At 41.5% G+C, this 22,762-nt stretch overlaps 1 protein-coding gene across 24 annotated transcripts in view; it reads right to left on the bottom strand.

Annotated features, from left to right (window-relative positions):
• ADGRL3 (adhesion G protein-coupled receptor L3) overlaps positions 1–22,762 on the bottom strand; it is a 514,107-nt gene that overhangs the window by 220,749 nt on the left and 270,596 nt on the right. The gene's annotated exons all lie outside the window — the stretch shown is intronic.

The raw sequence follows: 22,762 nt of genomic DNA, 5'->3' as shown, positions 1-22,762 counted from the left end.
GAGATGACGTACTTTTTCCAAAAAGTAAGCATTGATCTCCATGAAGAAGACACACAGAAGGAGGTGACCTTGGCTGCTGCAGTGAGCATCTTTCAGGTTAAGAGCACAAATACAGAGATTGGATCCTGCCAGATGCTGTTACTGAGGCACATATACATGTCCGTGGGTGACTGATCTGCGCATGTGTAGAAACCCACATTTGCCTCTGCTTTTGTGGTACAAGCACCTCTATGTACAATTTTAGTGTAATTTGGGTATGCAAAAGCATTTAGCAAACAGTGATTCTATAGACAAAAATCCTCTGCTTCTTTGTTCATTTAAAGAAAAGAGAAAAATATAATTAGTCTTTGATTTTTATGCTTTTGCGTGCCAGAGAGAGATTTCCTAAGGGCCAGACCACTGCCTTTTCTTCCTTTAAGATTTTGCCTCCTCTGACGTGATATGGGACCCCTGACCCTCCCGCTCTTCTAGCAGAAGCTGTGACATCCAACACAGAATTCATTTAGAGCTGTAGTGGAAATGCTTCCTGTTTACCTGAGGCTATAGTTTGTCAGCCTTAATGCGGATTTTATTTGAGCCCATAAATTAAAATTGATTCATTAGTGACTGCCTTAAGCTCCATAATTTCTTTAATTTTATGGAAAGATTAATAAGAGCTGATACACTTGCTCATCAGGCTGTTTTGCTGGATAGCAGATAATCCAGAGGGCTGGGACATTCTCGTATTTTCTAGCTGAAAGACAGCACTTATCACAGCAAGTGACTACTGCTATCATATGCACAGAAAAATAATTTTCTTAACAAAAAAAGTAACTTTGTTGTCCTCGCCTATGCTACTCACAGACAAAAGGCCTGGCTGGGACATCACAGGTAGCTTGGGCTGTGCAAGTGGGCAGTCTTCCAGGAGAGACTTTGAACATCATCCAAAATTTCACTTTCAACAAAAATCCTTTAACTGGGCTCAATGTGCCTTTCAAAAAGCAATTGCAGTGGCCTAATCAATAGTCTTTCTGGCTGAAGGAACAGCCCTGGCCACGCTACATAGAATAATAGTAATGGATCAAAGATACCTTTCAAAATCACAAGTAAGAAAGCACAATTATGAGGGACTGGAAGTTGGAGGGAAACAAACACATCTAGGGTTCATCTGTGCATGTTTTCTTTCTGTCTGCAAGGAAGTATTTGCTTTGAATAGTCAATCATTTCCTTGCATCCATTTTTTTTTAATGCAAGAACTTGGATAGAAAAAACAGAAGTGAAAATGTACAACCTAGAAAGCTCTAGATTCATAAACAGAGTTTCAAAACTCAGCTTGGAAGTTGAAGGCTGTGAACACCAGTTTTAACCTCTCCAAATATGTGCTACCTTCTGCAATATCACCAGAGAGACTAAAACCATAAGGATACAAGGGGTAGAGTGGGGAACGCAGGGTACTGCTATAGGCTTTCCCCCCCAACTCTAGAATATCCTGAAGTTCCCTTACATAACCCTAGAATGGGGGATGGCAAAGCCTACCAAGCAAAGAAACTTGAAAAGAAGGTGAGATCAAATTGTCAGTGGCACCTTGGGGAAGAAACACAGAAAACCAAATGAAAAATTCCTAAATAAAATCTCAAATACTGTGTTCTGTCAGTACCTCACGAAATTAACAGAAAAAGAGCTAATACAGAAAAAAAAAAAATCAAAACCAGGAGAACTCAACCTCCTCTCTTTTTCACACTCATTTCATATGGGCAGCAAAACTGTGTCTGGCACTGGGTATTTCAAGTTTTCTCTTATCACCCCAGGGTGAAACCACGCAGGTTTCTCATTCTTAAGGGATGAGGACAATTTAGACTAAAACTCTTAAGAAAAAAGCTAATACCTGTTCAACCAACTATTACTGTCAGACATCAGGCTACAGAAATTTTAAGGGGACAAAGAGGTAAAAACTACTCATCATTAAAGCCCTGGTTTCTCTGCTTTTGCTCATATATTTTAGCACTTTCACAAGAGCTTCTTAGTTCCTTCGTTTTTGTCATATTTCTTTCCAGACAGACTAAAGGTCCAGGTGACAGTACGTGACATGCAAGACACGACACAGAAAAGGAGATGTGTACAAGAAGATGAATCTGTAGTCTTGAAAATGAAGGCTAATAAAACTGTAACACATTCATGCTTACTCCATTCCCAGCAAACCAGCCCACGAGTTCTTCTTTGTAAATCACAGGATTACACACAGAATATTGGGATTTCATGGCACTTGGGTCTTGGTAATACTCTTGGTAAACTCCTGGAAGCTGTGAGGCTCAGTGCTGGGCATTGACCTTTCCAGTCAATGCAACAAGGATCCTTCGCTTTTTTTTTTTTTTTTTTTTTTTTTTTTTAGTTTTGGTTTTGTTTTCTGTCATGTCCCACCTGCCGTTCCTGTCTCGTCCCCCACCCCTCACCCCCCCCCCTTTTTTTTTCCCTTTTAATTCTTAACTCCCTTCTTGAAGGAAGATCTTTACTGACTACTGGAGCTACAATTTGTAGCAAGAACCAGCACTGCACCAGCTTGAGTACAAATCTGTCTCCTCTGCTGGGCAATCACAGAAACACCATCCATGTCTCTTAGCTATACCCTAGAAACTGCAGCTCTGCACCACGTTGGATCCTCCTCCAACAGGGCAGGAACGGTTTGCATTGATGCCTCTAGAATAACTGTACTACAGAAAACTATAGTCACTTTTTTTTTTTTTACACTCATCTACACCTCTGATTACTGCCTTTACACAAGCATCTCTTATTTCTAGACTGATTCATCAGCTCCTTCAAAGAAAACTACTTTTCTTTCCCCTGCATTGCCGTCATGTTGCAACTTTCCTAAGCAATCCCTGGCCTTTTGGGGTATTTTCTCACTTTCCATATGCTGTGATGCCAAGCAAACAAGAGAACTGTGGGAGGAATGTGGGAATTTAGGGGACCAGATAGACAACTTTATGCCTATTATAGAAATGGCTTTCATTTTATTAGTTTATCCAGCATTTTAATGGGAAATGTTCTGGAGACATGGAAGAATTAAAGTAGCTGCTCAAGCGGTTTCAGTTCCCCTTGTTGCCATCTATCATAAAATCTGACAAGAAATTCATAGCCATCCTTTTTTTTTTTTTTTAAATGTGTGTGTTTGTTTTATTTTGTAGTCTTTATTTTCACCTGCCGTCATTCCTCTCCTTGTTGCTCCCTGAAGTGCAAGGTAGGCATCCGAGTAAAGACCCTGCTTGTCTCAGCCCACCTCCATAATTGCTGCTGGGATTTGGGGACACTTTGCTTGAATCAAGAGTGTCCACACAGCTCACCAAGAGCAACCAAGAGACCACAAATCGAGGCATAACCCAAGATCTGCATTTTCACCCCAACCTGAAACACTGATGGCAACATATATTCCTGTGTGTTCACGAAAAGATGACACCCCAAACCCTTCTAAAAAATCAGTCCAAGGTACTTGGCAGCCTTTAATCTTCCATCATCTCATAAACAGAAGTTCATGTTATTCATATATATGTTTTGGAGAGGGAAAAGTGTAAATTATCCCAGTCACTAGAGGAGAAAAAAAAAAAAAGGGGGGGGGGGGTTTATTCATTCTTTCCAGCTACATTCATTTCTACATGTTAAGGTCCCTGTTTTGTCTTTCAGATGTGGAAAAATAATCTAGAAGAGAGGTGTCAATCCAGTGTAACACATACACTGTAACACAAAACATGGATTATTTTTGCAGAACTTCTCCCAGTTCCAGTGGAAAACAACTTTCAAGAGTTTTAATGTGAAGCAGGAATAATATTTCATATGGTATTTGTTTTGCATCTACAGCACTAGGACTGAAGGAAACATTTGAGTTCAGGACCAGCTGCAGGGCTCAACTCTGCTTGCAACTCTGTTCAGACTTAAAAACACCACCAAAACTTCATTTCCCTTCAGCAAACTTCCATTTCTTCTCCCTGGCAACATTTTTATGATTTTTAAGCAACAAGGTCATCTTGTGATAGAGAAGCAAAAACATTTCAAGACATAAACAGCTGCTTATTCCTGCTTTGATATCTTTAATTTTTTTTTCAATGCTGACATTGTTAATACATTTAGCAAGAGACAAAGAAAGGAAAAAAGGAAAAAAGAAATAATAGTTTGGCAGTTTATTTTAGGCCTTTCCAGAAACCTTAATAGCACAGGCATGTCAGCAACATCAGGCTAGACATGTCTGGGTCAATATGTTTGACAGAACAAAAATGCAAAGGCAGCACAAAATAAAAGATCAATCCTGAACAAAAGCTTTTCAGCAGTAATCATAGCAGGTGCAATACCAGCAAGTTCTCCAGCTCCCCGTAGAGGTGAGGACCATTTGCCTCAGACAATAAAAACAGGTGCCCAAACCACAGAGGCAGGTACCTGTGGTGCTAGGGACATCAGGAGAAGAGCTACCAGAATCCATGCACAGGTCCACAGCAAGCCTAGAGGTTCAAACATTCATTTTGTCCCAATACACCCTCTTTCTCCTGGTCCTCATCCTCTAGAGACAAGCCCTTCAAAAGTGAAGTAGCAATTACTGTTGATGCCATGGCCAGAAGCTCCTGTGAACAGGGCATAGTGGAAACTACTACAAATGGGGAAGCCACCTGCCTCCACTGAATCTGTAAACAGACTGTCAGAGCCCAAGACCAGGTTCTTAAATACCCTGAAGATCAGAAAATTTCATATCCACAAACTTGGATTTCTATGGAACGTACTGAGCTGTCATATCCATCCCATGCTGCTGCTGACACGCCCTACTCTTAGCTGGTGCTACCCCTCACCTACACCAACTTCTAACAAGGGATTCTCAAAACCCATGTGTGCTCCATCTGCCAAAAACCAAGGATACTCTTTCCCTCTTCCTTGAACTAAAACACCTACTTCACATAGGCTTTGTTTTTTTTCTGCAAAGACAAGGCAGCCATCATGTGCCTAGGCATGCTAATATACCCAAGACATCAATATCTAAGCCTCTTTCTCAAGGTCTATTATGTTTTTCTAATGGTTTTACAGTAAGAGACAGACTTAATTCATTATCCTTCATGGCAACGCTGCAAGACATCCTTTTGCTTCTCCGAAACACAAAAATCTCCTCTCTGGATGAGTGCTTTAAGAAAGAGGCTGTCACAGCAAATAACTCAGACAGGAGAGTGTTCTCCCATGTCAATATGTGATATTTCCAAATCAACCCTTAAGGAAGGGCCAAGAGAAGAAAAAAAATAAAAATAATGCCCTGGAGAAAGCAAACAGGAAGCAAAGAGAAATTTCACTCAAAAGTGTAGCTCACGTGATGGGTTGCAAATAAGGGGGAAAAATTAAAAAAACCAAACCACAAGCAGACAAGAGAGGCAGTGAATGGTGGAAAGGGGAGAACCGAATCACAAACCCTGAGAAAAGACTTTGGTTCACCACATTTGCTTTCAAAACCATGTTGCATAAAAGCAAAGCTAAATCCTCCACCTGTTTAGCTTCCAGAAAAAAAGAATTCCTCAACAGAATCTTTTTCTGCCTCTGCAAAACCTTAAAAGCAAAGGATCTAATGACAGGGAGATGAAAATCCAGTTTCTCTAGCATTTTTTTTCATTATGAATGGGCCTTTTTATTGATCTTTCAGAGCACTGAGAGGCTGGCTTTCCAACCTCTGCTGCGATATAATTATCTGTGGTGTTTAATGCTAGCACAGACGAGTCCCACTACACACTGCATTTTGTTGTTTTATTGACGGGTTTTAATTATCCAGGTGCTAAAATTGTCAGAGAGGCTGCTTCTTACGTGATCAAACTAATACAAGGAGAGGCAGAGTACTCTAATTGCAGCCTCACCAAGTGCCTCTGTGGAGATGTGCCAACTAGATACACTCAAACTGCTATGGATATTGTAAAATCTTACAAAGTTTGATGGGAAGAAAAGCAGTCCTCTTTCTAAAGCCCCAAGCTATTTCATTCCCCTGATTGTTATTTTATATTGAACAAAGCAAAATAGAAAAAAAAAAACCAAAAAACCAAAAAACAACTAAACCACCAGAACCACACCAGAACCACACCAGAACCCCAGCCAGCCAAACAGCAGAAAAATCCTGCACAGCCAAACCAAATCTGAACCATAAAGGTCACCGAAGGGACTACCGCGATATATTATAGAGAGCCTGGGAGCAAGATGGGAAACAGGTCCTGGAAATAATTTATACACCAGTTTTACGAAAGAAAAAGTAATTGCACTGTTTCAACTCATTGATAAAGCCCTTTAAATTTAACAAGAGGCATTTAACAGCAAATTCACAAGATTTAAGAGTTTTAATGGAAATTTGGGGCACCCCTGAACACGGTATATCTGCTCAGCTGCAGGTGACTCCCCAGGTCAGTAATCTAAGGTCTAGGGCAGGACCTGCCAGTGGGGATGATGTGATTTGTCAACCACCTCCAAACAAGGCTCCCCCCAAGCAATGAAAGCTTTTTCCTCTGTGCTTCATCATGTAATGTCTCTTACATTTCATAGTTTCCTTGGATTTCTTTTGCCCCATCCCTTTGCAATTAGCACAGTGAGGACAGGAGCTGATATCCCCAGAGGCAATGAATGTGTACTGCAACAGGAGAACCTGCCAAGTGGCCTGTGCTAGTGTGCCTGGGTACAGCATCCCTGCAGCAACAGGAAACCTGAACGCAGGCCTGGTGAAAGAAATACTCATTGTTAGAGCAAGAACAACAAAACAATATGCCCAAACCACTGGGTATGTTTGGACAAAAGGTTTGGGTCAGCATGGAAAACAGATCTACACTGAGCACATCTCAAGCAGTCATTGTACTGTTCCAGCTGCGAGGAGCTGAGGACACAAGCAAGACCAGGTTTGCAGTGTATGCTAACATTATTGGATGGTCCTTAGGGTTAAACAGCAAACCAGGAAAGCCTTAAGTCTGTAAAGCCCATCTTTTAAAGAACTACATCTGCTCTTTTACAGGTACTCTTCTTCTTCCAACTCCATAAACTTCTGTAGCAGCCTAATAAAAAGACACTTTACAAAACACTGACAGGGTATCTGGAAAGGAGAGTAAACACCTAAAGCACACCAACCAATAAAAGGCTCATCAGTTTAGCCAGACTTAACACTAGTTAAAATAACTGTGAACAGAAAACATTCTGGCTTTTAATTTGGGCTAGGAGGTCAAATTAAAGGCTAGAGGAGGTCTGGGCTGAATTTCAGCTGGCGCTCTACATTACTTTGTCTTCATTGCCATTTTAACACAAGTCAATGTGAGTTAAAGCCCATTTTTTTCTTCTTTAGCGCAGCTACCCAGAGTTGAGATAGCCAGAACAAGTTGCAATGGATTATTTTCTCTACAACAGCTCTGAAGAGTATTCAGACCCTCAGTCTACAATTACCTACCTATCCACTGAGTCTGCAGCACAAGGAGTCAATGCTCTGCCAGACACCCAGGTGCTGCAGCCCTGTGGCACAGTGAGGCAAGAATCTGCTGCTCACCACTGGCTGAGCAGAAAGCAAACTGGAACATGAACATTTAGAAACATTTTAAATATGTTAACAAAAAAAAAATCCACCTTGTTTTTAAAAGAAAATCTGGTATTGCTTCCAATGCATTCCCCTTTACTAATTAACATGTTTTCTCCAAGTACAAGGAAATATGCAGCCCATAATAAAACCTGCAATGCTGCTGTCATTTACTATCACCACCCAATACCCCCATCTCAGCCTCTCAACAATTCCTGCAGAAGATAAAACTGAAATTAGAGAATATTGTCTCTAAACGGGCTAAAGTAATCTGTATGCATGGGTTGGTAGGTTTAGCATATTAGCCTTTCACCTCTGCAAATAGGGTTAAAGAAAGGTTTGGGGCCAAAATAATTTGTACTGCACTCCATCTCAAATTTGACATAATAACTGAATGAAACAAAAATGGATACGTCCAAACAGCATGGGAGGTCAAGGCTGGGCAACTCCCTGATGAACTCAAGAGTGAGCCAAAGGCACCCAGGCAGTACCATTTCTATAACCCAGAGCAACCTCTATCTTCATCACTCTTGCCAATGGCATGATACTGAGGTGATTTTGAAGTAAAGGTCCATAGATTGCAGTTAAGATGGCACTTGTCCCTCAGCCTCTTGGGGGGAGGGGCAGGGAGGAGGAGGGCAGTAAGCTTCCTGACCAAGAGAAATGCAGGATCAGAAACGCGTGACAGGTTGTGCGTTTAGCATCAAGACTAAAGCAGTTCAGACAAAAAGATAATATTAGTGAATAAACAGACAGGCCTGTCACAGTCATATGCTATTAATACAGCATCTGTTAATGGCGCCTGACTTTGTACAGCACCTCGTGCAAAGGAGACTTGGCCCCTATCTGTGTCTCAGGCATTAAAGCAATACAAATAATAATCAGAAACAAACAAAAGTTTCTCAAAGAGTAATCCTGAAATGAACTAAATATGTTTTTGATATTAAAAAGTGATTTTTTTTAAAAAAAAATTATTCCAACATAACCAATGCTGCCTCTCTTTGATCTTCAGTCCAAAGCTTGAATAAAGGCAGTCTGCACTTTGGTTCTAAGCTCCAGAGAAAACACAACATCACAAAACCTTCCCAGCTCACCACTGCCCAACCAAAGCATATTCAGAAGTAAACAGTAAGGGAAAAAATGTGCCTAATGTTAAATTTATCACTTGAAATAACCATTGTGAAGTTCTTCAAAATGTCTAAAGATAGCACCAAACTTTTTGTGGCTGCATGCAGCAACATGAGAGGGGAAGCATTTTTGAGAACATCTGTCCAGCAGCTCCAGAGAGGGTTTCTCACACTGTGCTCAGCACTAAACTGGGGAAAGTCAGTGATCACACACCTCTACCCCCCACGCCCCCATTCCATCCTCACTTGTCCTTCCTGGGGCAGTTTTCAACATATCTATTTACCTACCTATCTGTTATCAGCTACATATGCCCACCAGCTCTTCTCCTGACTTGCCCTATCTGGTCAACATCCTGAAAAGGACACTACTTGCTAATTACATACCTTATCTCCCTTTAAAACATACAGTTAAAAACCACGCAGATTTAGCTAAAAAGGCTACTCTGAGAAAAAGTCTGATAGGAAAAGGACCTGTGAACATCTTTGAGACAACAACTGGTATGAACAGAGTAACAGGGCTTCTGCAAAATCTCAAGTCTTCTTTGTGAAGATGTGGAAAATAATTCATTAGTAGAGGATCGTCTGTTTCATGCTACAGAGCCCGCTTGATGCTGTACTCAGAGAATTAAACTCTGTACGTAAGACAGTTTCCTTTGAAAAAGCTAAACTCAAAGGCCAAGTTTTCCAGAAAGTCTCTGCCTCCTACCAGGGCTGAATTTTTCCAAAGAGCTTGATTCTTCTTAGAGGAGCCACAAAAAGGCCCAGCTGTTCAAGCATAGCCTGGGACTCCTCGATTCTCATGGAGAGCAGTTGAAGCTGACGGCTACTAAGCATTTTTCAGGCAGCAGGCTGTGTCACGGAGTGCCTAACCACTTTGGTAATTCAACCCATATAGGTCTGACGGGGTGGGGGGAAGAAGAAAAGTCTGCACAGAATTGCATGGGAGCCTTGGTGGGGCAAAAACTGGGAAATCCACATTCCAGAGCATGGAGCATGTCTCTGGCAAGTCAGCTTTAAAATATGTGACTGATGCTGCTCAGACATACTAGCTGAAGTCCAGGGAGATGGATGAAAGGGTAAAGATGCAGGATAAATTCATCAGATGTCTCCATAAATCATTTCTATAGTTAACATTTGTTCTCTGCTTTTCATTACTTACATTTCTAAAGCCACTGGGTGCCTTGCTGCAGTGGAACTAATAAAAAGGAAGATAAATTTTAACATCTCTTTTTGAAACATCTTTAAATGATCTAGCTTTCTTTTGAATGTTAATGGCAAGCATTACAAGAAATCCAATGTCTCAAAACAATTCACTAGGGCTGGAAGGGAAAGCAGAGTCCCACTGTAGGCTGGAAAATTATAGTCCTGGTCACCACCCCAACTGGTATAAAAGATCTTATTTCTGGCCCTAATGCTTTTGCAGCCTTAGTTTTGTCACCAAAACCTGCCATTGCTTTGCACAGACTCTCTGACTCAGGGGCGAAATTCCATACTTGAGAAGAGAAGGAAATATTTTTGGAGATTGGCAGTTTGGAAAAGAATCTGAGCTGCCTGACAGCTGTTCGGAGACATGGGATGCCAGAGGGGTCCCAGCAGAGCATACAGTATTACACACATGCACACGCACAGAAAATCATTAAAGTTTCTGTCTCTAAAGTTTCACATTTAATGAAAGAAAGCAAGGGAGATATCTGGAGAATTCTTGGGTTATATTAACAGCTAATGATATTCCCTTTGCCAAGAGCACACCCTGGGAAGCTCACAGGCAAAGGGGGACCCGCAAAAACACCAGTGTGGAGAGCGGGAGCAGGGAGAGCTGTCTTTCCCATTCTCCCTGCCATGTCCCCAGGGGGGTAAGGAATCAAGCCTGCTGTTGCATGGCTGGAGTTGTTCTACAACAGAAGCAAGGACCTTTATAACAGAGTTTAATCCATTGCAGGTTAAACAAAACAAATGACTGCACAAGTGAGCAATTAAAGAGCATTCCACAGCCAGCCCTGGAAGAGCCTCATCATTGATTAATTAGGTTCAAAGGGCCAAGGCTAACCTAACAGTCCCCTGAGAAAGAGACCACTTAGACCTTTCTCAAAAAGGCAAAAAAAAAAATTTAAAAAAAAAAAATCAGCATTCGTATTTAACACTTAAGCATTAAACAGCTGCTAAAGCAGTGAAACAATTACTTGGGACTGACCTACATTCAGTTGTACTGTTTTATTACATTCAGGAGAAAATTAATTAAGCTTCTGTTACTTAATAAAAGCAAATAAAATTCTCCATTTTATGACAGGGAGCTGCACTGTTACTGCCATGTGAAGCTTTCAAATTTGGCAGTGGGGTTTCCCAAGAGAGCATAGCTCCCACTATCACATTCCTCCTCACTGCATTTGAGGGATAAAAAGATGCAGGATATTTCCATGCATTAATGCTCCCTAAGATGCACTACCTTGCTCTGCTAGCTACCACCAAGGTGGAGAAGACCACAGCCTCTGATACCTGCCCAGTTATCTTATGAGACCTACTGTACCTGTGCAATATGGTCTACTCCCGACCACATCATGGGCTAGTTCATGAGTACTTCAGCTCTGCCAGGAGGAAGGCATCAACTGTTTGCTTCACCATAAGAAGCAAAAAAAGCAACCTGTTCCTGGAAAAAAACCAACATACTACTGGTCTTATAGTTGCTCTTCTCCACCAGCATAATCTACATCCTAGTGAATTCAGTGGGTGAACACTCATTTAGAGGCACCACTGACCATTAACAGGGGCTGAGCTGGGTAGTGGGAGCATACAGTCAAGGATACTCCTGTATTAAGAAAATACACACTTGTTCATGTCACCAAAGAGACTCCCCAAACCATCCACTCAAAGCCTGCCTTGAATATTAAGATCTTAAAAGATTGTTACATAATGATAGAAAGGGCCATGCCACACATGTGACCCACATTCAGCTACACTGATGCACTGTAAATGTGTCCAACTTCCCCACAGGACTATCAGCATGTCTACATCCTCACCACCTTCCTCCCTAAAGTGCTCATTGTGCCCTCCTCCTGCCCTCACACAAACAGCTCATCTTCTCTGACTTACTACAAGATCTAGCCAGACAAAAACACTGAGCAGCTGCCCAGATTCCCTGGACTTTCACTGAACTCACCACAGATGCTAAGACAAACTTTGGTGAGGCCACAGGAAAATTTCTTCCTTGTGAGGGAGAAAAGCCCAAAAGTGTCCCTGGCTGAGCAGAGGCTGTGGCCCGGACAGCTCTTCAGCACTGGCACCATGACCAGAAAATGACTTCTGAACACAATGACTCCCACTGTGTTCCCCAGTCAAGGGTAACTTGTCAACTGGCTTTTGGTCCTACTGAACTCTGTGCTGGATGCTTGTGATCCTGAAGTTGCTAATGGATGTTTTGTCACATCCAATTCCACATGTGCCCTGTTGACATTTATATTCTGAAATCTCCCTATTCTCTCAAGAAGACAAAGACATGGGTACAGAGGTGACAGCCACACACCAGCCAGGAAGCAATTCCCCCAGCCACGTGACACAGGAGCCCTTGCATCGGCTCAGAAACTCACGGAAAGTAGTTGTTAATAATGATATGACACCTCCCAGACTTCAAAATCACAAGAAGCTCTGAAGTCTGCACACCATTAGGACCATTAGTGCCACGCATACTGGTCTGATGATGCCTTTGTTCCTTCTCTCCGCAGCAGTCCAGCAACACAGATTTTGTTCTCTTGATCTGAACGAATTGGATTTAATTCCACCCATGGCTATGAAGACTTAGTTCCCCATCCTCTAGCAGACCATCCCATGATGAACTCCAACCTCCTTGCTTTTCAAGGGGACCACTTCTTCTGAATAACTGACAGGAAACATTTTGGTAGGGGCTGGAAATGGCATCCTAGCTTTCTAGTGTATTTTGGACAACTAGAATAAAGTATCAGGTAAGCACTCTTGCTACCTGGCTTGGTGAGCATTTGACCAATTAATGTATAGGCAATAGCAGCAATGGAAAAAATGATACACTCAGTCCCATGTAATTCTATTAAAACTGTGGTGACAAAATCCTGCAGTACTTTGGTAGTCCATATTGTAGCCTGGCTGTAACAAGGAACAATGGTGAACAGTATCTCAGGTGCTAGAGAGTAAGCAGGGTTGAAGACAACTCACCTTCGGGGTTAACAAAACTCTCCATATACTCACTGTTAATAACCCTGAATGCAATAAAATAATAGGTGAGTGACAGCATTTTATTTTCTTTGTTGGTGTAAAAAAGAATGGTTTGTTAAGACACAGGTGGTATCCAAATGCTTCCTTGTTTTTCTCAGTGCATCTATCAAAAGTAAGTTATTTTCCAAATGTTGAGAAGATGAGGCTTTTCCTCATCTGTGCTTTTCACAGCCTTTATCTTACTCCAGGCTTTTTGAAGTGTTGTCTATAAATAGCCCATAACCCTCATTGTACTATATTAGCTAGTACAGACATATGGACAAGGCTGAGAAAGTTTAGTGCAAACAGACTGACAGACAAACCCTAAAATATTGATCAACTAGGAAATTTCCTCTGTCCCAACCAGCCTCGTGTCCCATCTGTCACTCCCTGCAACCATGCAGCCTGAGAAAAAGATGCTTCAGTTTTCCAGCTAAAGGCTACCCACCTGCTAGTGCCAGGGGCTTGATCCTGCAGCCTCTGCCTTTACAAACACTCTGACAACTCCCTCAAAAGGCCAGCATGCCTCATCTCACTTACTCTGACACGACTGAGCAAATAAATAATGCTATTTATGCACTGCACACCATTTGTCAACCCATTTGTCATTTCTGATCTTCCATTGCTCATGCAGTAAAACTATGTGGGATTTTATTCAAACCTCCCTTGCAGGTGTGATGAATGCTTTATTTATACAGCAGCATTTCGTCTCGTGGAACTGTTACTATGCATATACAGGCCTTTAAGTCTCTCTGTGTGATATAAGCAGAAGGTGTAAAGAGAGATGAAAACTAGAGGCAGCACTATAATTAAAGCCACAGGGGGAATCATGGATGGCTCAGCTAAAACTGGGACATGCGTGCCAGGGAAGACACACCACTTCAGATGAAACATTCACTCCCCATCATCAGGCAAGGGGAAAAACATGTACCGGTTCCCAAAGTCCTTCTTAAAGGTCAGCGTGACACTGTCAATCCCCACGCAGCTTATCAGCAACTGCTCTGCCTAGGGAGTATATTATTTCCAGGCAAATCATCTCCCATTGACTCTCCCCATCAGAATTTCAGTCTAGGACCAAAAAACCTGGAAGCAGACACTACTACAAATAACCACAGTTGAGTGAGCCATGAATAAATTCCCTTGGGTAGTGTCTTCCAGTGGCCAGAAGCCCAGACAGGGAGTGGTGAAGGAGCCTCCACTGTGATTTCTCCTGTGAGGCACAGTGACCTTGTGGGACACATCTCTGCTCTTCTGCAAAACTGGAAGCATTACACTGACCTCCCTGAAAGGTCTTTTGAGAGCCACGGGTGAAAAAAACCCAACATACCACTTTTATAACTGTTTTCTTGCATGGGAAATCTGCTACCCAAACCTGCTGAGATCTACAGGGCCTCTTCTAGAAGTAAATCACTGTTAAAATGAAGGGCATCAGAACATCTTCTTTGTTTCTAGTTTGCATCACAGTCACCACAGTAAGGCTTGAGTCCCATTCACTCATGCCATGGAGCACATCAAATACTTCCCTGGTTTACAGGAGGTTCCTTCACAACCATTTGACTCAGGCAGGTCTGCAGTAAAAAGAGTAAAGGACCAGCCCTGAACTGATCCCTTTGTTTCTTGGAAGGAACTTTCTCGGCAGTTATACCACGAGGGCAAAATCTCAGCTCTAGCATGATCTTCCTGGCAGTTCCTGGTTGCTTCAGACAAATCTGCAAAATCTACCATCAATTCTCATATTTTTGGAAGCTGTGGGGTAAAGAAAAGGTGAGAGAAACAGCTGGGGACAGATTTCAGATACCTTGATATCAAACCATTCCTTCCTCCACTTTCTTTTTAAATTTCAAGAGGGCGGGTGGGATTCATACAAAACTGTGTAAATAGACATCAGACTCATGTTTATTGCCTAAGCAATAAAAGATTAGAATTGACAAATGGAGAGGTTTTTGGAGACACAGATGCTACAATCATTTTAATATAATTTGGATTTCCAAATCAGTAATTACTCTATCACATATTTATAATTTTGTAGATGCTACTAGAAACGCTGATGTCTTTTTCTATGCATAGTAATGAGCAACAACAAGGGCTGTTAATATAAAGCCTGTAATGTTTGTATTCATATGTAAATAGGTTATGTAAACGTTTTAGACATTTCTCACTAAAACACTGAGTTCTAATCTAAGTGGCTCCATTCCTAAACTAGAAAATCGCACTCTGCATAGAAATTGTTTACTAGTCTGTCAGCAAAGCCGCCAAAGCTTTTTCAGTGAGTTGAATTTATAGGGGGATTTTCGTCTTCCCATCAGACACGATATTGCACTAATTGACAACCTATAAATGCTCAGACAGATATGCAGGTTGTGATTTAGAAATTCACTTGCTTGCATGTGATGCCGCACGTATTCAGCACACGTGCACCTCCTGTGTATTCATATGCACAAGCACAGGCACCATTTTTGGGTACTGAGGAATGCAGTAGTGTTTGATTTAATTAAACTTATTTAGTTAGGCTGATACAAACCGTGGTTAAGAGCAACAGAATCAGTTTAGTTTCTACCTGCTCCTAATTGACTTATGATGAAACTGAGTAAGGTACATTAAAACACCAACATGTACCTCCAAGCAAGAGTAAATTAGAGAAATTTAAACCCTCAAGTTTAGTTAACTCCAAATTATACTAGGGATGGAAGAGAAAAAGAAAAAAGGAAGTGGGATAAAACAGTCCAGTGCAACCCTTTTCACCATAGGATGTTACCATTTTTCTTCCCTCCCCCTCCCCTCAATCTGCAGTCTGCATTTGTCCCACCTGGTACACAGAGAGCTTGATGGAATGGCCCTTGGGGCTTAAACAAGTCATTTCTAACTCAGCTAGAGCATCCTATAAATACATCACCATGTATTTACAGGACTTGTCTTTACAGGACCAAAGCAAAACCCTGGGTTTTTCTCCTCTTTCAACATTATACCACTCACTTGCGTTAACTTCAGTGCTACTTGTTCTCAACTCTGTAATGCAGAGGATTGCATCTTGAGACATTTTCCTTGGTGCTTTTAACAAACCAAATCCATCCTCATCCCTTTCTCTTCTTTTTGAATGCATATATTTGCAAAGACGATTTAGTGCCAGTAAAGGCTTTGGAAAGACAGCTCAGAGACTCCCACAGCTCCAGTACAGCTATATGAGTAACTCCTACTTATAGAAGAGACAATAGATGTCTCCTCTTCATCAGCAAAAATGAAATGGAAATGACAACAAGGAAGCAAACATACTGCTGTTGCTCCAGCAACTTTCAGCATCTTCTACTACCTAGGGATAGTATTTTCAAGATCAGTTCTGTCCTTTGCTTTTGATAAGGCTGTCAAACACTGCCAGGGGCAGCTACTGGTGTTTTGACCTTGCTCTCTTCTGCCTCCCCTGCTCCTCCTTCATCCCTGCTTTCCCTTTGCTCTACTTTGAAGCACTCTCACATCACTCCTGGAATGGTATTAACACTTAAATAGCCAAGGTATATTTACATCTCACACAATCATAGCTTTACTCATCCTGCCCTCTTAACCACTGCCTTCCAGCAAAGTCAAGTAACATCAGTCATGCCACAAAACAACAGGGAGAAAAAAGCTCGACATCCATACCCAAGTAGTTGAATTACTGTCATTTCCCCGGTGAGCCACAGGGATGTGGGATGACCTGTGACAAACAAGGCAGTTTCCACTGGAAATTGGGGGCAGGTAAAGGTAGATAGCTCTACAGAAAAAGTGTAATAATTTGTACAGGCCACAAGTGTAGACTCTATTACGCCCCTGCCAAGAACAGTTACTCGCATGAGTAAAATTAAGAGGGCTACAGACTAGGTGAGTAAATCCACATTCACTTTGTTTCTAAGGACAGAAATTCATCCCAGACAGGTTCTGTTTGTACAGTGGAATAGCAATATTGATTTCAGCTGTTATTGCAGTCCCCCCCGTGCAGGAACACTGAAGTGAATAAAACCCACTGTGGTTCTGCCCCTTTGATCACCTTTGTGTTAAGGAGTATTGGGATGCCCAGTGCTAAGAAAATGGGCCATAGGCTGCTTTAGATTTTTATTCCCATTCCTCTTGGATGTGATAGATGGTCAGCACTTTCTTGTGATGATGTGTTAAAATGTGGTTGCATCTAAGAAAAACATAGGAGTGAAAGTCATTTTGCCTGTTCACCTGGAACTTGTTACATCAAGCAAAATAGCAGACAAGCACTCACAGTAAAATGAAAGCTCTTTGCTCCTGTTTGGTGAACCTTCACCTATAAATTTTAGGAGGAAAAAGTAAATTATGGGCCACATGACACATTTGCTCAGCAGTACTGGTGGTCTGACATCACTATGTCACCCAAATATAGCTGTACACTGATCAAATCTGATCAGATTTCTCATTACATAACCCTTTCCAACAAACACGATTATTTTTACTGAATCAGTCCAATGAGACCCTCACCAGGGGACAAAATTCCCCCCGTTGGTTTTGAAACATAGTCCCTGACCTAGAGCTCACAGTCTAGTCTGCAGACTCTTCAATAGCCTTGATGCTCAAAGCGATGCTCTGAAATCAGGGAAACACACAGGACCCTTGTGCCACGTGAGAGAGAGGACCTTGTCTGAAGAAGCTAGCCACTGTCCAAGGTCTGCACAGGGAGCAAAGTCAGCACGTCACTTTAACTGTCTCTGTTAAAAGTATCACAAATGATGATGAATCTTGTTTAGTATTTGTGTTTAATAAAAACAATGCTTGTTTCATCAAAATCTTTTTGGCATTGCCATATCCAACCTAAACCGACTCAACAACCTCATGAAGTAAATGAGACTGATAGGAGAGGGCTTGTTGCTGGTAGAGCTTTCCTCCTCCTTTCTGTAAAGCCAGCTACCCTGGCAAAACAAATTATTTACTAACAGGTCTGTGCTGAAATTATGAGTCCTGCTGGTATGGTAAAACTTCTTCCCATGCTGTTAACCAACTGCATTGGCAAAACGTCCAATGCAGACCAGCCCACAGCAGTGTCCACTGGTGTTTTCAAAGGCTTCCCCCTCACGTTAGGAAAATCCTACTCAGACTTTGATTCCTGTGGTGCCAATATACCCTTAAACATCTGTTCTTGGGACTATCCCTCTGCATTACTTCACAGCATAATTACAAAGGCACAAAGCTGGAGTATCCCTCACCATCCACTCCAAATCCTCTCTCACACTGCCTGCCTCTTCCCACATTTCCCTCCATTTCAGGCAAATCCTGATTACAGCAACACAAAAGAAACTGGACATCTTTGTTCAGATGCAGCCTGAATATCATCAATAAAATACAGACTGATATTTGTCAAAGCCTCTGCTTGATTTTTTTTTTGTTCTTTTGATGTTAAACAAGGAACTAAAAATTTTGTAACTATTTCACCAATTAAAAAAAATTACAGTGGCCTTCCACACACGATACTAAGCAACTCTGTTGTCTCCCTCTTACAAATATTACTGCTACACTTTCTTGCATAAGAGATTCTGCTCCAAAATATGTTTAGGTCCCTATTGAAACATCCTAAATCCCCCTCGCTGTGGGTGGAAGAGAAAACATGAATGAAAACTGAAGCAGGAAAAGGTTCTTAATTTTGCACCACGATCCAGAGGACTGCAAGGAACATTTGTCTTGTCAACTAATCTGTTTAATCAAAGAATTTTAATCAAACTGCAGCTCTAGAAACCACAGGCTAGCGTGGACAAATTATAAGAAAAATTAAACCACTCAAATAATCTGTAGCTCATCTATCATCAGCTCCTATGTATGCTGGAGGTTTGAGATTATTTTATCTTGCATATTTAGTGAGTTGGATCCTTAGTAGGTCTCAGTCAAAAAAGATCCCATGGGGCTACTACTGATCCCTAATGAATGCAGAGCTATTACCTCCAAATGCTGAGCTGCTCCAGTCTCCACATTTCTTCAGACACTCACATGCATCCACAGAACAGTCACTGTATTGTTTCTTATCAATGCAGTTAAATAGAAATATTTTTGAGGCACTGTTTTCCCTTGGAAAACAATGAACTGTTGAATCAAAATGTTGTGTGGGAACATGTTGATTCACATTGTCGTTTAGGAAAAAAACCTTTCTAGTTTAAAATATATTTTCTGTGTTCCTAATAGAATTAATTATGTAGCTTTGTAAAGCAAAACATTCTGATTCAACATAAACATTCTTTCAACAGAAAGTCAGTTTTCTGGAAAATTTACAAATGTTTGATCTTGCATTGATTCAGAATTGTTTTATGTTGCCAACACAATGGCAGAATCCTGTCCCACAGAGCAGTCGGTCTCCAGGTAACTCCCAGAGTTGCCTCTGCTTCTGCATATCTTCTAATATATAGTTGCTCTCCAGCAGTTGAGAGCACTCTCAGCAAATGTCAAGTAATGTAGGTCTCTTTCACCAGCTTATGAGCTACCTCAAATAGATGTGAGATTACTATACGGTTCCTCAGAATACATGTCTATATATTTTGAGAGTTACTGCACAGCCACTGATCTTCAACTCACTGGCCAGCCAAATCCCTTTCTTGGTCCTAAATTCTAGACACTTACAAAATTTCAAAAGACTGGCTGAGTAGATTTGCAGGCATTAAAATGCAAAAACAAGTGCACATGAGACATTGATTGCACTTCAGCCTCAGACGAACTACTCAGCCAGAGACAATCCACGCCTTTTGCAGGAAGCAGGTTCATGGGAAAGGATTCATGATTCCATGTTGGTCCAACTGCATCATACTGCCTTTTAAAATGAGCAGTTTGTATACCACAGTGCATTTATCTCTTGTATAAGCAGCCCTGTTTTAAAACGAAAAGCTTTACAGGGTGGTTTTCTCCTCCCCAGGAGGACCCTGCATTCCTCAGCTGCAGAAGTACCAGGGCATCCAGCAGCCACTGTGACAACTGTGCTGTTCAGACCTTGTTTGTGATGGTATCACGACGGCCACTTCTGAGCTTTACCTCACTCCTGCTGCTGCCTGTCAGCATTGCTGACCTTCCTTTGGCTACTTTTTGAGGGAGGCCCAGACATCCGGACACAGCACTTGAATTCCACAGGGCTGAGGAGAACTGAGTATTTATCTGAGAGCAGTGAAAAAAAACGGGAGCAAAAGGAGCTCCTTCCTACCCTGCAAAGAACCTGAACTCATACATGCTTAACAGGCTGAGGGAAGATGGAGAGGTTCAAGCTTCGGGGCATTGCTTACTGTATGAGAGGCTCTCTGTGAAGGAACCTGCAGGAAAATCTATGAGGAAGGTTGAAGTACAGTTGTTGAGCAGGGAACCCCAGACGATGTTATTACGAACAAAAGTCTAAGTGTTGCTCTCCAAAAGGTATTTCCTGAGACTGTCAAAGAAGGTTTGGAAAATGGAGAAGTGGTCACTGGAAAGGTGATAAAATTACCAAGGCCATTTTTCCTACACTGTTAAAAGCAAGAACTGTAGTGGCAGAAGATTAAAGTCTATATCTCCCAGTAACTCAAAAGATTCAGAGGAAAAACAGGAAAAAAAAAAATTAAAAAAACCCAAACAATGAGGTTCCCCCTTTGGGATGTCAGAGGACTGCAGCAGTCACAAGAAGACAAGGAAATCTTTATTATTTTGTCTAAAGCTGTACTCATAATCAATCAGATGGACATTTCAGCTTATGCCTGCAAACATCAAAACTATGAATCAGTGGTGAAACCACAGCACAACCACAGGCAGACTGTTAACTTTTTAAGAATGAGGGCTACAACTCTTTGCTTACAAAGGTAGTCATTTTGCATTTTTGTCTCAAATTTATCCTTCAGTCATCCTTGTGAAATGGAAATGTGCTGCCAGGACCAATTTATTATCTAATACATTCTAACGGCTACCGCTGTTTATTATGAGATGCTGCAGCAATGTTTACTCAAACATTCAAGAAGAGCAATTTCACTTCTTACCTTAAATTGTTTCTTCAGGTACACACTGATAATGCTGCTATCCAGCATCAAGTTAAAAATCGCACATTAGAAACATAAGCTTCCACCTGGTTTGCTCCTGTGTTTTATCACTGAGGATCAGATAAATCAAAGAAATTATTTTTTCCCTTTCTTCTACTTTTAAACATATTCTACTGTATGTTGTTTTTATTTGGATCGAGAGATGGCTATATAATACATTAGACATTTGCTTTTGCAGACTTGGGAAGGAATTTAATCAGGACATGAATGAGGCTTAAAGAAACAGAAAGCTTCCTAATGCAAATGCAGCTGTGACTGATAAGAAGGACAATGGATAGAAATCCTTGACTTGATTAACTTAGTGACCTAGAAAGAGGGATGTGTCTCATTCCAGCAGCGCAGAACAGAGAAACACTCATTAACTGTTCCTTTTGGCTGAAAGGATCCTCAGCACTCACTTCCGCACCCAAAGGAGCCATTCACCAGAAACTTGGACACACTAGGGAAGCCTTTCTTTCAGTTTCTGGCTGTACAAAGTCGAACAGAGGTACAGGCTTCACATAAATAAGTGTCTTTCTCTCTCCCCCTCTCCCTCTCTCGCTCCCTGCTTTGGCTTTTCAGAGGGTTCAGCTGGTCCTAAACCACATACAGTAAGAAAGATTATTTCAAAAGGACTTGGTTCACTTTGATGTGTTGTTTTGTTTTAATGAGATGACTTTTCTAAGGACACACAAAACCTCTTAACTATTTCATATCTGTACATGCACTATGTAGATGTGCATGGTAATTGTATGGGAAGGAGAGCAGAACTCAGCAAGACTAATCTTAGTAAGAGCTCTAAAAATATTTAAGATATATCTTACACCTTCAAAGCCCTGTGGACAGCAGCTAATTAAATCTCTCAACAGTGTTCTGATACAGGTGGGTTAAGAGTAGTTATCTCTGTTTTGCAGGTGGAAGGAGAGAAACAACATGACATGCTGCAGAATTTAAAGGCTACAGCCATTTCCTTCTACAACTCATGGTTCTAAGTGCCCCAAAACCCCACAGAGCAGCCCAGTTGCGTGAGAAGAAGGGGTCACAGACTGCCCCGGGGGAGTTTAGGCACTGAGAGAGAGGACATGAACCCAGAAGCAGTCTCCTGACCCCAAGGACTCATGCCGCAAAGCAACGATGCTGAACAGCACTGACATTTTTACACAGAGAAGAGATGGAGTACAGAGGTCTCGTAAAGAATCACTTAGATATTGCAAGAAAATACAAAATAAAAGTGGGGGAGACACACAGAATACCAAATGAGGAGGGGAAAGGCAGGACCATTTTTTCCTAGAGCTGGCTCACGTCTCCACTCCAGCTATCACAGAGCTGATTGGCACACAGGAGGATGGGAATTCAGAAGTGTAACAGAGCAGGAAAAGAAGCCAGATCTTCTTTATTTTGCCATGGTGGTCCCCTACGTCGAAGTAACAGAGGTTTCAAAAATTAATTAACATTCTGAAAGGAAAGTCTGACCACAAGAGCAGGTTTCTAATTAGCTACTGATAGTGTTGGTAGGCTGCTTAAGAGTCAAGGCTGATTCTGTTGGCTCCCACACAGGGTGCGGGCCCTGACTGAGTAAAAAGCAAACAAACCTGGACACTACTTACTACAGTGACTCATGGATAACAGGGTAAAAGAGCACATTAACACCGGCTTATGAAATGTGGGCTTGCAGCGTATCTCCAGCGCTTCCTAAGAATTAAGACTTTTATGTCTTAATGCCTATATGAGCCTAATCATCTCTCCTTCATTTATCTCAAAACAACAGTGTTCAAAAATAGCATACAAGGTAATGAGAGCTTACCTGAACCTCAGCTCTGTTTGGATAATATCACTAAGCATAAATCACGCTTGGCTAAGGTTTGGAGATAAATGTATGGGGAAGT

The sequence above is a fragment of the Corapipo altera genome, unplaced genomic scaffold (assembly GCF_003945725.1).
Source record: "Corapipo altera isolate COAL_440 unplaced genomic scaffold, ASM394572v1 69, whole genome shotgun sequence".
In the NCBI taxonomy this organism is placed as follows: Eukaryota; Metazoa; Chordata; class Aves; order Passeriformes; family Pipridae; genus Corapipo; species Corapipo altera.
The sequence above is the reverse complement of the archived record's forward strand: the minus strand, read 5'-3'. Positions and strand labels throughout refer to the sequence as shown.